Genomic DNA, 14,703 nt, shown 5'->3' on the forward strand with positions numbered 1-14,703 from the left:
ACACTGCACCTGGGGTAATTTGTCACCAGAAAAGCTGCCTGCTATGTACTGGCTATTGGGCATGTCAGGGTCGTCACGACAATACCCTTCATCCACCAGTCATTCCAAATCAGATTAAAAGCATGTTGGTACCGGATAAGAATGAGTCAGACACAATGCTGGTTCAAACTCATTCCATGCTCGTGTGTAACGTCACAGCAACAACTGAACCTTATTTCCTGATACACAACATTACATGATGTATTGGGGGAAGGTGTGCAGAGGGCGGGGATAGGCGGGGGTTAAGCAATGTATCTAGTATTCAGTCCCTCTGGTTGGCTCTGACGTCATCTGATGAATCTTCCTTTGTCCACATCTTGTCCACATCGCTTTAAGTATCATTTCCAGAGAAATGATACTTGTCCTTCTGGAATGTGTAACTTGTTCCTTCAGCCGAGTGAAAGTGGGGCAAAGGTGAATACTGGCAGCCATCTTAAATACAATTACATATGCATTAGCAAGCGAAGGGGAAAAACTTATTGTTTCACAGCATAAGAATATATAAAAGTACAAAAGAGTATAAAGACATATTGTTGCCTGAGGAGGTGGTGATGGCGAACTCAGTCGAGGGGTTCAAGAGAGGCCTGGATGTCTTCCTGGAGCAGAACAATATTGTATCATACAATTAGGTTCTGTAGAAGGACGTAGATCTGGGGATTTATTATGATGGAATATAGGCTGAACTGAATGGACAAATGTCTTTTTTCGGCCTTACTAACTATGTTACTATGTTTTATATATTTTTACCTTGACAATCCCCCCTAAACACTAAGTTTTTCCCTAAGAAGAAAGATCCTTCGAGACTGTCCATGTGATGGGGAAAGGGGAGGTGGATTTCTTCATCCAGACACCTCAGAAGCTCTCCCCTTGTGAGAGGCCTCCAGGCAGCTGAACCCTTCACTAGCCTCACATGGAGTTCTCCCGCTGTCCCTAAACTAAATCTCTTAGCATCATCTGAGAGTAAGGGGTATTGTCTATCTTCTTGAGAGGGACATACTTGGGGATCTCCCCTGGATCAGTGCCATCGTACTCTGGTGAGTCTACTTCTTGGTTGAGGAAGGTGCCAGTCGGAGTTGCCTTAGTGATAACCTTTTTATACAGGGGAATAACACAACAGAGGATTATCGATCCAACTACAAGAAGGGCAATCAGTACCAGACAAGCTTGTTGAAAGAATCCTTTGAGCCCACCCAACCAACCGGAAAAGAAAGATGTGTCTACTCCAGCATTAGTTTTTAATTCTGCTGCTAACCCATTTATCTTTTTAAGGGCTATCATGGTCTTTCCATTTACCCCAGAGTTCTGAGGGATATAGGTACAACATTCCTCTCCCACCATCCCACAGACTCCTCCTTTCTCAGCTAAGATCATATCAAGGGCTAGTCGGTTTTGGAGGGTCATTCTAGTGTTAGGGCCTAACTCCTCAACTATACCCTGGAAAGCATCACAGGTGAAATTGACAAACCTTTGTTCACTGTAATATATATAATTGATCCAATCAACATTTTTATTAATCTGCACCTGTGGGATTATGGAAGCAAAGCCAGCATAGATCTGGTTCTGGGCTTTAAATTGGTCAGGCACCCCCCTTGGCACTCCAATGCCATCGACATATACTAATGGATTTTCTTCATAACTTATTGGAGCTGATCGAGACTTCTCCTCTTTCTGGTATATTCATCAGGTGTCTCTGGATCCCAAGGTAAAATCTTGAACTGCACAGCTAGTTTAACAACGATGCATTGACCTATCCAGGCATTAGGCAACCTAGGACGGAGCTTACCATCTCCACATAACCAATAAATATCGTACATATACTGTGTATGATTAGCTAGCAAATCAGTATCTAGGGAACTGTTCCCTTTGCAGAAACCTGTCTTGAAGACCCCTACTGGTGTACCTGTAGTGTCGTGGGAATTATAGCAGGTATAATTATCAGCTAATACGGTTATCCCTCCTGGGACCTTTAGTGTGGGTTCTTCATGAATTAGTGGGACATAATCTGAGCAATCAGTGGACTTTAGACCCTTCAACAGATTCATAACACAGGTAGTGGTATTGTCATCAGGAAAAAACAATGCATATGTGTATAGATGTGTATTCGCTGCAGCACGAGCAATACATCCTACAGAGATACTCTGGACTCTTACATTGTATCTTACCCATTCTAACCATAAATTTGTCCTTGGGGCTGTTTGTGTTTCTATGGAGAAGACTTCTTGCCAACTAAGACCTGGAATGGGGATTACTTCGTTAACTATATTTTGCAAACGTTCACCTGGGCCTGTTTTAGCTGTACTGGTAACGGGGGCCTTGGTTGGTCTGAAGCTAATATCCTGGAGCTGTATATGGCCTAAATTCCCATAGTATCCACTATTAAACACATTATGAAAATATCTTCCCAGTACAATTGTTATCTCTGGTAACACATATATAATACTGGATAATTCCCTCTACCACCCGCTGAGTCTCGGGGCACTTGACTACATCGCAGAAATCAAATCACCAGATATTTACCGGGGCCATTAGGTTTACACAGAGAATAGTAGCATCGGGATTCTTATTTACAATAGGGGCCGAAAAGGTAGGGGCGAGGATGGCCCCCAGCCTCAGGACCAAAAACAACAGCAACATTTTCCTTCGATCACCACTGTGACTAAGCGCTGGTTCGGTCTCTTTTGCAGTGTGAAGCGTAGATCCAGGTGCTCTTTCCTTCAAGTTTTACTGACATAGCTTTTCACGACCATAAAACCACCAGGCTTCAAATTGTGACCAATATCGGTTTCTGCTGAATCTGGAAAGGAAAAAGAAACTAAAACATGGGTGTTAGCAACATTTTTACTAAGCTGAATAACATATTGAACAGCACGGTCAGTTTCTTCTGACAACTACTGAGACTGAAAATTTACAACTGAGAACCTAGCACCAAACAATATCTCCTATGGGGACAGGCCATATTTTGCAATAGGGGTAATACGAATGTATAAGAGCCCTGGCCATGGAGCCGTAGTCTCCTGCATCAATTTGGTCAATTGTCCCTTCAGCGTGCCGTTCAGCCTCTTAACTTTCCCACTGGATTGTGGAGAGTATGGAGGGCTACAGTGGATCCAAGCATTGTCAGAACCTCCTGATACACAAGAAGAAAAGGCCGGGCCTTGGTCACTTTCAGCAACTTCTGGAACACCATATCTGCATATAACTTCCATCACCAGTTTCTTTGCTGTGGTCTTTGCAGTCACGTTGGTAACGGGGAATGCTTCTGGCCAACTGGAGAACATGTCGACAACCACCAGACAATATTCATACCTTCCAGACTTCGGCAACGTGATGAGGTCCACCTGGAGCCTTTGGAAAGGATAGTCGGGCTTAGCAAGATACTTCGGGGGTACACGTTGAAGTTGACCGGGATTGCAGATCTGACAGATACATCGATGTGTGGGCCCATGCGCCCACGTGACAATAGCAGGGTACATCCGCTTAGGGAGACACACAAGTTGGTCCTTTTTCCAGCGACCATGTCCATACGTGCTCCATCAGCTTCCGCTGCTTCACTTCTTCCTTTGGAGACATTCTCTGCATCGTCATTAAGCGGTCTCGCGGGGTCCGGCAGAAAACCTCAGTCTGTCATAGATCATCAGGTTCCTGTAGAGTCAGTGTTTCTTGTAACTGTTTACGCAGAGAGCGTGTGGTCACCATAGCTGGTATGGTCTGTTCAACGGGTAGAAGAGCAGCGGATTTTGCTTGCATATCCGCAAAGGCATTACCAACAGTCTGTGGACTGTTCCATAGTACCATGCTCCTTAACTTTGATAATGGCCACCTGGGTAGGTAATTCGATTGAGTCCATGAGGGTTTTAACAGCTTCAACATTTTTCACTGAGTCCCGGCGGTAGTAACAAATCCTCGATTCGCTCATAGGCTCCGAAATCATGAACAATACCAAATGCATACTGTGAGTCCGTGTATATATCAGCCCGCCTGTCTTTGGCCAGAACACATGCAGTAGACAGAGCTCGAAACTCTGCTTTTTGTCCTGACAGGGAGGGAGGGAGTGCAGCTGCGTGCACCACAGTGTCCTCCGTAGTAACAGCGCATCCGGTATGAAATCTGCCAAAATCATCAGCATATCTTGAACAGTCTTTCAGGGCTTTGTAGAGAGGTAGCATTATGCGGGATGTGTCCGGTATTCACTAACAACATTAAGTACATTGTCCAAGGAAACGCTGGAGCTCAGTCACATCCTTTGTAGCTGACGGCTATTTTTCTTTCTTCTGTGAGGTGTCTGGCACCCTGAAGGAGACAGTGACCCAAAAATATCACTTGACCAAGGCAGAACCGAAGTTTCGAGGCCGAAACCCGACAGTTCAGATCTGACAGATACTTGCGAAAACTAACAGTGGCAACAATGGCTTCCTGCTCTGTCTGCGCACACAACAAAAAAACAAAAAAATTACCCACATACTGAAGCAGCGTGACATAAGGATATTCTAACTGACTGCCAGGGTTAGAGACACTATCCCCCCTATATATTTTTTTTTTTTCAAACTGATTGGGAAAGGACATGTAAGACACACATCTCATTATATTCATCTGCATAGGGGTTATATAGCATAAGGACCATCTGACCATCATCTTGGCTCACCAACTCTCTAGGTCTGCTCAGGTGCACTTATACATCCATCATATTGTCTTTGTCTGTATAATGGGAAAGGTTTGTTCTCAGGGTCAGCCAATTATTTTAGCGTAGCTAGCTAGTCAGAGGGCTTCCAGGGATAATACTCCTGTATCTGTCTTACACTACCTGATGTGGTTGGTTCTCTGGTGGTGGGGGTGACTAGATGACCGGTTGGGGGTGACATGACATGCTGGTCTACAGCTCCTTCCCAAAAGGATTACTGTCAGCCTACTCCCAAAAGTTAATGTCTCCACTAACCACAATCCTGTGTCAGCTTCTTATATCACTACATGTGATCTTATCTGGACAGGAATCAGTGTAATTCACTTAGGTTGGGTTGCAACACAGATTATACAAGTATTGCTCCAGTCTGGGTTTGTCTGACCGCAATGTTTACAAATCCATCTGTCTTGTCTTGGTCTGAGAATTAAGATGGCGAGAGAGATTTCCAGACACAGGGTTAAAATGAATATTGGAATATGACACTGGATTTGTGTAAGGGAGGGGGGCTGGAGCTGAAATCTGTTTCTTGGGCCACTGATAAGGAAGCGAGCTGCGAGCTGTGTCCTTGAAGCTGCGGCGGGGGAGGGGGAGTAGAGAGCGAATAAAGATCGCTGCAGCTGCTGATACAGAATAGGTTAAGTTCTTCTGGACTCAGCGCGTACTGAACCAAGGACAGAATATACACAACTCCATATTCTTCAGTGCAGCTGGCCCCCCTTTCTCTGGCCCACAGCACAAAGAGGAAAAATCACAAACCATTCGCGCAGGGGTTCACCCCTCCCATCGGCTATAAACACAGAGATAAGAATTTACAGCATTCCTCAACACAAAAGAAGAAAAACAACAACGCAGCTGTTTGACCCCTCCCATCGGGTGTCTCGGAAAACCACAGTAACGGAATACAGCAATTCTCAGACTCAATTAATTTCTACAAAACCTTCACACAATTCATATACCAAAACACCTTAGAAAAACCAATGATTGAGATATTTTATAACCAAACACGGGCTCTGCATCCTTTCATCTTTCCTCTCCATCAACCTTTTTCCATTCCTCGTTCTTTAAACCTCGCGCAACTCGCAGATGAGCTTGCACTTGTTCTAACAATCCTTTCTCTTTCAACATTCTTGACTGCCTTCTTGCCCTCCCGTGACTCTACTATTGTCTTGACTTCCACAGCATCCTCACCTAACTCGTGGGGTACGGGCTTCTTCTGCCATAAGAGACGCAACATGACTCACAGAATACTACGCCCTTCTGCAGTAGGCCGCTGACAGCGATAACAACACTGGTTTCCCATCGAAAAAACACAGAGCCTCGCGTTCGACGTGTTGTCCCTAACCCCATGAACACCAGTGATTAACAGTCTACCCTGTCACGATATTCTAAACGTTGGGAGGCGGTCTCCTAGTGAGAGCCCTCCACAGAAAAACAGGTGGTCCCCTCTCGGGACGTCTTAATTACCTATCTGGACAATATCACAGAGGCTTCGTCTCCTATCCCTTTCTCAAAGCCGCCCCCAATCCACAAACTTCCTCAATCTTTCACTCTATCACTACTAGGCAACAGTCACGGGTAGGGTGGTTGAATGGAGTACAATGACCGGTGGAGGAGGTGTGGTGTACACGAGGACGCGCAGAGTGCGATGTCTCTCAGTTGCTGGTTCGAAGTGTGGCACGGGATCGCGCTCGGTCTCACCACTCGACCGGTCACTCCCCAGACCCAAGGAGACCACAGACTAACCAATAATGGCTGAAACACTAGCAAGTGTGACACATACATAGTATGCGATCTCCACTTACCGTGTTTGGAGGGTGATCAGTCCTCGAGGTCAGCCACTACGGGTGTCGTCCACGGACGTCCAGGCATGGGTCCAGGGGGTCTCGGATCGCGGGCCACGCCCCACGTTGGTTGCGCCAAATTGTCGGGGTCGTCACGACAATACCCTTCATCCACCAGTCATTCCAAATCAGATTAAAAGCATGTTGGTACCGGATAAGAATGAGTCAGACACAATGCTGGTTCAAACTCATTGCATGCTCGTGTGTAACGTCACAGCAACAACTGAACTTTATTTCCTGATACACAACATTACATGATCTATTGGGGGAAGGTGTGCAGAGGGCGGGGATAGGCGGGGGTTAAGCAATGTATCTAGTATTCAGTCCCTCTGGTTGGCTCTGACGTCATCTGATGAATCTTCCTTTGTCCACATCTTGTCCACATCGCTTTAAGTATCATTTCCAGAGAAATGATACTTGTCCTTCTGGAATGTGTAACTTGTTCCTTCAGCCGAGTGAAAGTGGGGCAAAGGTGAATACTGGCAGCCATCTTAAATACAATTACATATGCATTAGCAAGCGAAGGGGAAAAACTTATTGTTTCACAGCATAAGAATATATAAAAGTACAAAAGAGTATAAAGACATATATTTTTACCTTGACAGGCACGCTGCAGTGACGCGATCAACTACTCCCGCTCAGGCAGGAACAATAATTATCAACGCCGCAGTCGCTACAACAACACCCAAAAGCCTGCACACGGTAAGCTGCCACCAGCTTCGATTAAACGGGTCCAAAGCTAACCCAAAACAGTAGCGTAATTCCCTTCAGAAGACTTAGGGTACGTTTTAGAGCAGGAAGAACGAAAACTAGTAATTTATATATTTTACTCCGAAATTAAGGCAGTGTTATAAAAAGATGTTGCAATATGAGACAATTGAAATATGTACAAGATAATTATAAAATAAACAGGGATTAAATAAGAAAAGGTACAACTCACATGTTCTCAGTTCATATCAGTTCAGGCAAAAACCATGCTGGTGGGCGGAGCTCCCAAAAGTCCCAATGCATGAGGTACAGCTCTTCAGATCAGACTCACATGTTCTTCCAGCAGCAGACAGACCAGGTAAAAAACTTGCTCTGTTCAAAGCCTGCAGACCCTTATAACCCACAGCCTGTGACATCACCAAAAAGAGTTGAGTTAAGATCGCCCTCCTCTTCAGTTTAGGTAAATCTAACACAAGTTTTTCTAATTCTTGTATCTCTGCTCCAGAACATGTCACAGTCATAACCAACCCAGCGTTCATCTCGTATTAACGTTGGCATTCTAAGGAGACCAAATATGTCATATGTGTGATGCGTCATTACAGAGAAATCCCTACTTTTTTACCTGATGGAGTTAGAAGCTCGTGTTTAGAGTGGTGGATAGATCCACCGAGGGAGATTAAGAATATATATTTTCCTGTTCTTAACTTAAATGGTTTGCCCAATATCTTACAATAATGGAACAAAGGACTTCCATGGATTTCTGGAAACTTCTAGACACTTCTAAACAGTTCTCTGCTAGAGGAAGATTTGAGCCTAGTCGTAAATACTTTTCGGCAATAAAACTCTCTTCCCCCATACATTCCAACACCAAGGGACAAAGAGAGCCACAGAGAGAAGGGGGGGTTTGCCCCCAGCATGAGCTGAAGGACAACGCTACAACCTCATATTATATTTCATACAATATCGTGACACCTCCCCCTTTTGGTCTGCGCTACGGTGGTAGAACCCCTTGGTATGCCTCCATGCGCACCTCAGTAGGTTCACCCTGGCGGGACAGTCCATCTGCATTGCCATGCTCCCTGCCCGTTTTGTGTTCAATGGTGAAGTGAAACTGTTGAAGGGCAAGTGTTATGCTGTGCTATCAGGCAACACAGTGTGTAGTAATCAGCGCACATACAGTGATATGGCAATAACCCAAAAACAATAGAACAAGCTCTGAGACGTGGAATCTCTGCAGACTGCAATACCTGAACCTATCCTCACACAACTAAAAGCAGCAGTGGATTGCGCCTAACACTACCTATGCAACTCGGCACTGCCTGAGGAGCTGACTAGCCTGAAGATAGAAATACAAGCCTGACTTGCCTCAGAGAAATACCCCAAAGGAATAGGCAGCCCCCCACATATAATGACTGTTAGCAAGATGAAAAGACAAAACGTAGGAATGAAATAGATTCAGCAAAGTGAGGCCCGATATTCTAGACAGAGCGAGGATAGCAAAGAGAACTATGCAGTCTACAAAAAACCCTAAAGCAAAACCACGCAAAGGGAGGCAAAAAGACCCACCGTGCCGAACTAACGGCACGGCAGTGCACCCTTTGCGTCTCAGAGCTTCCAGCAAAAGAGAATAGCAAAGCTGGACAGAAAAAACGGAAACAAAAACAAAGTAACACTTATCTAGCAGAGCAGCAGGCCACAGGAAAGATGCAGTAGCTCAGATCCAACACTGGAACATTGACAAGGAGCAAAGAAGACAGACTCAGGTGGAGTTAAATAGCAAGGCAGCCAACGAGCTCACCAAAACACCTGAGGGAGGAAGCCCAGAGGCTGCAATACCACTTTTGACCACAGGAGTGAGTTCAGCCACAGAATTCACAACAGGCAAGGCTCCAGCATAGCAACCTGCCGTTGGTTCCACACATGGCATTTAGCCAGCGCAGAGGGTTGTGGCCGGTCACCACATTGAAGGTGCGCCCATACAAGTAGGGCTGCAAGCGCTGCAGGGCCCAGACTGGCCAGGCACTCCTTCTTGATGGTGGAGTAGGCCACTTCCCTCAGCAGAAGTTTCCGGCTCAGGTATAACACGGGGTACTCTTGGTCCTCCGAGTCAACCTGGCTGAGCACAGCACCGAGGCCAAACTGGCTGGTGTCGGTCTGCACCAAGAAAGATCGAATGCTTTCAACACAGGGGCATTGCACAGTGCTGTTTTCAACGCCTGGAAGACCCCCTCACAGCCATCGTTCCAGTTGACGATGTGGGGTAGCTTCTTCCTGGTGAGGTCCATCAAGGGTTTTGCCAGGCTACTATAGTGATGTACGAAGCACCTATAGTACCCTGCAGTGCCCAGGAAGGACATCACCTGTTTGTTGGTCCTTGGGGTGGGCCAGTTCACTATTGCTTCCACTTTCTCAGGCTCTGGCTTTAGGATTCCCCCACCTACCCGGTGCCCTAGGTAGTGGACCTCACTCATGCCCATCTGGCACTTTCTGGGCTTGATAGTCCGGCTCGGTGAACTCGCCTGAGCACCTCCTCGAGATGCTGCAGGTGTTCCTCCCAGGAGGAACTGAAAATGGCAATGTCATCCATGTATGCCACTGCATACTTCTCCAGTCCCAGAAGCAGGAGATTGACCATCCGCTGGAAAGTGGCAGGGGCATTCTTCATGCCGAAGGGCATGACTGTGGACTCGTACAGTCCGAAGGGCGTGATAAAGGCGGGCTTCTCCTGCGCCTTGGGGCTCAGGGGAATCTGCCAGTATCCTCTACTCAGATCCATTATGGTCAGGTAGTTTGCACCAGCTAACCTCTCAAGCAGCTCCTCGATGCGTGGCATTGGGTGCGCATCAGAGGCTGTAATGGCGCTGAGCCCCCTGTAGTCCACGCAGAACCGGGTGGTCCGATCCTTCTTGGGCACAAGAACTACAGGAGAGGCCCACGCACTCTTTGACCGTCTAATCACCCCCAGCTGTAACATCTCATCAATCTCCTGGCGCATAACCTGCTGCACCTGGTCGGAGATTTGATAGGGTGTTCGCCGTAGTGGGGCATGATTCCCAGTGTCCACCTCATGGACTGCTCAGTCCTTCCAGGTCGATTGGAGAAGACGGGCCGGAAGGGTTCCAGTTTGGTCTGCAACTGAAACAGCTGGGGTTTGGTTAGTGAGGCTCTTACCTCCTCATCCTCAATGCACCCACCGGCCTTGGCTTGGGCCAGCATGTCTAGGAGGGTGCCTTCCTCCCCATCTTTGGGCAAGCTGCAGACCGGTAGGACGAAAGGTTCACGTTCGTGATGAGCCTTCATCATGTTGACATGAAAGGCCTTTCGCCTACCCCGAGCGTGGTCAAGTGTGACCACGTAGGTGACCGGGTTTTGCTGTTGGTGGATGATCAGCCTGAGCCTGCGTCATGTTGTCATGCACCAACTGCTTCAAGGTCTGCATCTGGTCACAGAAGGACATGACATACTCCACTATGGAGCAATAAGAAATAGACTTTGGCACTCAACTTCAATATGTCGTAATTTTTATTAGCAGCCACTCGTACAGACGTTTCGGTCAGTATTATTGACCTTCCTCAGTGTACTGCATTGACATCAAAAAAACAGAACAGAAGAATATATTATCTATGTACATAAGATACAAATAAAAAATACAAAAAAACCATTCTCAGTTCTACAATGGAACATAGAGACCAATACACTATTATATACCGTGCATATATAGTGATGGATGGGAGAATAGGGAATGGGGAAAAGGAAAATAGAATAATGGAGAGAGAAAAGGATCATACCTTATAATCAGAGTTAACAAGGATGTGGCTCAAAACTTGTAGTAAAGGTCCTAATATAAATGTATAAGGGAGGTCCTAAAATAGATCCTAAATAGAAAGAAGGGAATATATAATGACTGGGTAATTAGAGGTGTGCTTAGACTACATTAATGAAACTAACCCATATGTCGGTCCCAATAAGGGTAATGTGTGGAAAAAATCCAATGTTGGTTTTTCGTTATGGTAAGTAAAGCTAAATGAGAAAATAAAAAGATAAAATAAATAGTGGTGCATAATGTGCAAGATAAGGGTACAAAAGTGGTGACGACTGATTGGGTAAATCTACATACCCTATGAGAGTGGAGATATTATATGGGCCGAACAGGTGGGTCACAAAAGACCTCTTACCTAAATAAAAAATAATAAAATAAATATATAATAAAGGGAAACCCCATAAAGTGTAATGCCAGTTACTGTTATAATGTCTTACCTAAGATAGATAGTAACTGAATGTAGAACAAGCGAATGTATCATATGGATCTAATAGGTGGACCAAGGAATATCTTTTACCTAAATAAAAATTACCCAAATAAACGGAGAGAATAAAAAACGGGAATCTCAACCGGGAAATAACTAGCTCCATTAGGATGTCTTACCCAGGATTGGAAGTCGTTACATATGGACCAAAGTAAATGGAACAGGAATATGTCCCTGTCCTAAACAAAGGAACAGAAGCGGCTATAAGTCTGGAGTATAACCAGTAAATGACTAGTCCCGCCTATAAAATATCTGACAGAAGAGAGATCTTACCTAGAACGGATGATTAAGAGAAACGCGGTGTCCACCGCTAGTTTGGAGGTACTGCATCCAGGTTTGGAGCGCTCTTTTATGGGCTGGGGGCGGGGCTACAAACCGGCCGCATACCGGAAGTACGTCACCGGAAGTGACGTACCATCTGTACGGGTCGAATACCTGTCCTCCTAGATAAGGTGGCGATGCGTGCCATGTAACAAATGGTCCGCAGGTGTAAAGGGAGAGATGGCACACTAATGGAAGGAAGGGGGCGTGACGCATACTGGCCGTATACCGGAAGTGCGTCATTAAGACTATATGACCCTCCCCTTGTGTGTGCGTGTCACTGGGGCATAAAACAATATGGTGGTGCGTTCCACCAATGTAAACAATCTACCAAGGGTGGAAAGAATGAATATATCATACAGCTGGAGCTATAATGTTTGTAGATAAATGTTAGATACTCTACCGGTGTGAAGAGGGGTCTAAATAGGGAGTATGATCTCCTCTCATTCATATGATTTCCTGAGATTATAATAACTACTGTTCAGTACTTTACACATTTTTCTCTATATTTATTGTATTCTAGGCTCTAGTCTACTTTGTTTGAATTTTATACTGATACGTTGCTTTATCTTACAGAGTCAACAATATTGAATGTGACGGCACGGAATTGTTCACATCCTGATCCTCCTTCCCCTGGACCCCCATCCCGGTCCTTTTGTCTCCTATTATTATCATTATCATTGTTTCCTTATCCTTATTTATTTCATTTTTTAATTTTTTTATTTTTATTCTTTATTTTTTTTTTTTTTCCCCCTCTTCGTTCCTTTTTCTACCCCTCTTCACACCGGTAGAGTATCTAACATTTATCTACAAACATTATAGCTCCAGCTGTATGATATATTCATTCTTTCCACCCTTGGTAGATTGTTTACATTGGTGGAACGCACCACCATATTGTTTTATGCCCCAGTGACACGCACACACAAGGGGAGGGTCATATAGTCTTAATGACGCACTTCCGGTATACGGCCGGTATGCGTCACGCCCCCTTCCTTCCATTAGTGTGCCATCTCTCCCTTTACACCAGCGGACCATTTGTTACATGGCACGCATCGCCACCTTATCTAGGAGGACAGGTATTCGACCCGTACAGATGGTACGTCACTTCCGGTGACGTACTTCCGGTATGCGGCCGGTTTGTAGCCCCGCCCCCAGCCCATAAAAGAGCGCTCCAAACCTGGATGCAGTACCTCCAAACTAGCGGTGGACACCGCGTTTCTCTTAATCATCCGTTCTAGGTAAGATCTCTCTTCTGTCAGATATTTTATAGGCGGGACTAGTCATTTACTGGTTATACTCCAGACTTATAGCCGCTTCTGTTCCTTTGTTTAGGACAGGGACATATTCCTGTTCCATTTACTTTGGTCCATATGTAACGACTTCCAATCCTGGGTAAGACATCCTAATGGAGCTAGTTATTTCCCGGTTGAGATTCCCGTTTTTTATTCTCTCCGTTTATTTGGGTAATTTTTATTTAGGTAAAAGATATTCCTTGGTCCACCTATTAGATCCATATGATACATTCGCTTGTTCTACATTCAGTTACTATCTATCTTAGGTAAGACATTATAACAGTAACTGGCATTACACTTTATGGGGTTTCCCTTTATTATATATTTATTTTATTATTTTTTATTTAGGTAAGAGGTCTTTTGTGACCCACCTGTTCGGCCCATATAATATCTCCACTCTCATAGGGTATGTAGATTTACCCAATCAGTCGTCACCACTTTTGTACCCTTATCTTGCACATTATGCACCACTATTTATTTTATCTTTTTATTTTCTCATTTAGCTTTACTTACCATAACGAAAAACCAACATTGGATTTTTTCCACACATTACCCTTATTGGGACCGACATATGGGTTAGTTTCATTAATGTAGTCTAAGCACACCTCTAATTACCCAGTCATTATATATTCCCTTCTTTCTATTTAGGATCTATTTTAGGACCTCCCTTATACATTTATATTAGGACCTTTACTACAAGTTTTGAGCCACATCCTTGTTAACTCTGATTATAAGGTATGATCCTTTTCTCTCTCCATTATTCTATTTTCCTTTTCCCCATTCCCTATTCTCCCATCCATCACTATATATGCACGGTATATAATAGTGTATTGGTCTCTATGTTCCATTGTAGAACTGAGAATGGTTTTTTTGTATTTTTTATTTGTATCTTATGTACATAGATAATATATTCTTCTGTTCTGTTTTTTTGATGTCAATGCAGTACACTGAGGAAGGTCAATAATACTGACCGAAACGTCTGTACGAGTGGCTGCTAATAAAAATTACGACATATTGAAGTTGAGTGCCAAAGTCTATTTCTTATTGCTACTGGTTTGGGAACCTTCTTTGTGCACCTCACAGCTGTGCCACGTGTCTTCCATAATATATATACTCCACTATGGACACTTCAGAAGGGTTTGGATCCTCTTCCCAGGATTCCCTTACCAACCCAAGGGGCCCTGAACTCGCCTGCCATACAGGAGCTTGAAAGGGGTGAACCCCGTAGAGGCCTGCGGAACCTCTCGGTAAGCGAATGGCAGGTATGGGAGGTACCGCTCCCAGTCACGCCCTTGGGGCTCAACCAGCATGCATAGCATCTGTTTGAGGGTACCATTGAGGCGTTCACACAAGCCATTGGTCTGTGGGTGATACACACTCGATACCGGGTGCTTCACCTCCATTCTCTTACAGAAAGCCTCCATTAGGCGAGACATGAATTGGGTCCCTTGATCGGTAAGCATCTCCCTGGGAAATCCTACACGTGAAAACATAGCCAACAGGGCATCTGCCACCTTATC

The 14,703-nt window shown here is 44.9% G+C and overlaps 1 protein-coding gene and 1 long non-coding RNA gene across 2 annotated transcripts in view; one reads left to right on the plus strand and one right to left on the minus strand.

Annotated features, from left to right (window-relative positions):
• LOC138657488 (uncharacterized) overlaps nucleotides 1-14,200 on the plus strand; it is a 42,932-nt gene extending 28,732 nt beyond the window's left edge. The window contains exons 2-3 of the long non-coding RNA XR_011317060.1: nucleotides 7,164-7,260; nucleotides 12,468-14,200. This is a non-coding gene — a long non-coding RNA (uncharacterized lncRNA). The remainder of the gene's footprint in view (nucleotides 1-7,163; nucleotides 7,261-12,467) is intronic.
• Nucleotides 1-14,703, minus strand: part of LOC138657437 (zinc finger protein ZFP2-like) — a 492,419-nt gene that overhangs the window by 151,611 nt on the left and 326,105 nt on the right. The window lies entirely within an intron of this gene.

This window comes from Ranitomeya imitator, chromosome 1, assembly GCF_032444005.1.
Source record: "Ranitomeya imitator isolate aRanImi1 chromosome 1, aRanImi1.pri, whole genome shotgun sequence".
Classification (NCBI taxonomy): Eukaryota; Metazoa; Chordata; class Amphibia; order Anura; family Dendrobatidae; genus Ranitomeya; species Ranitomeya imitator.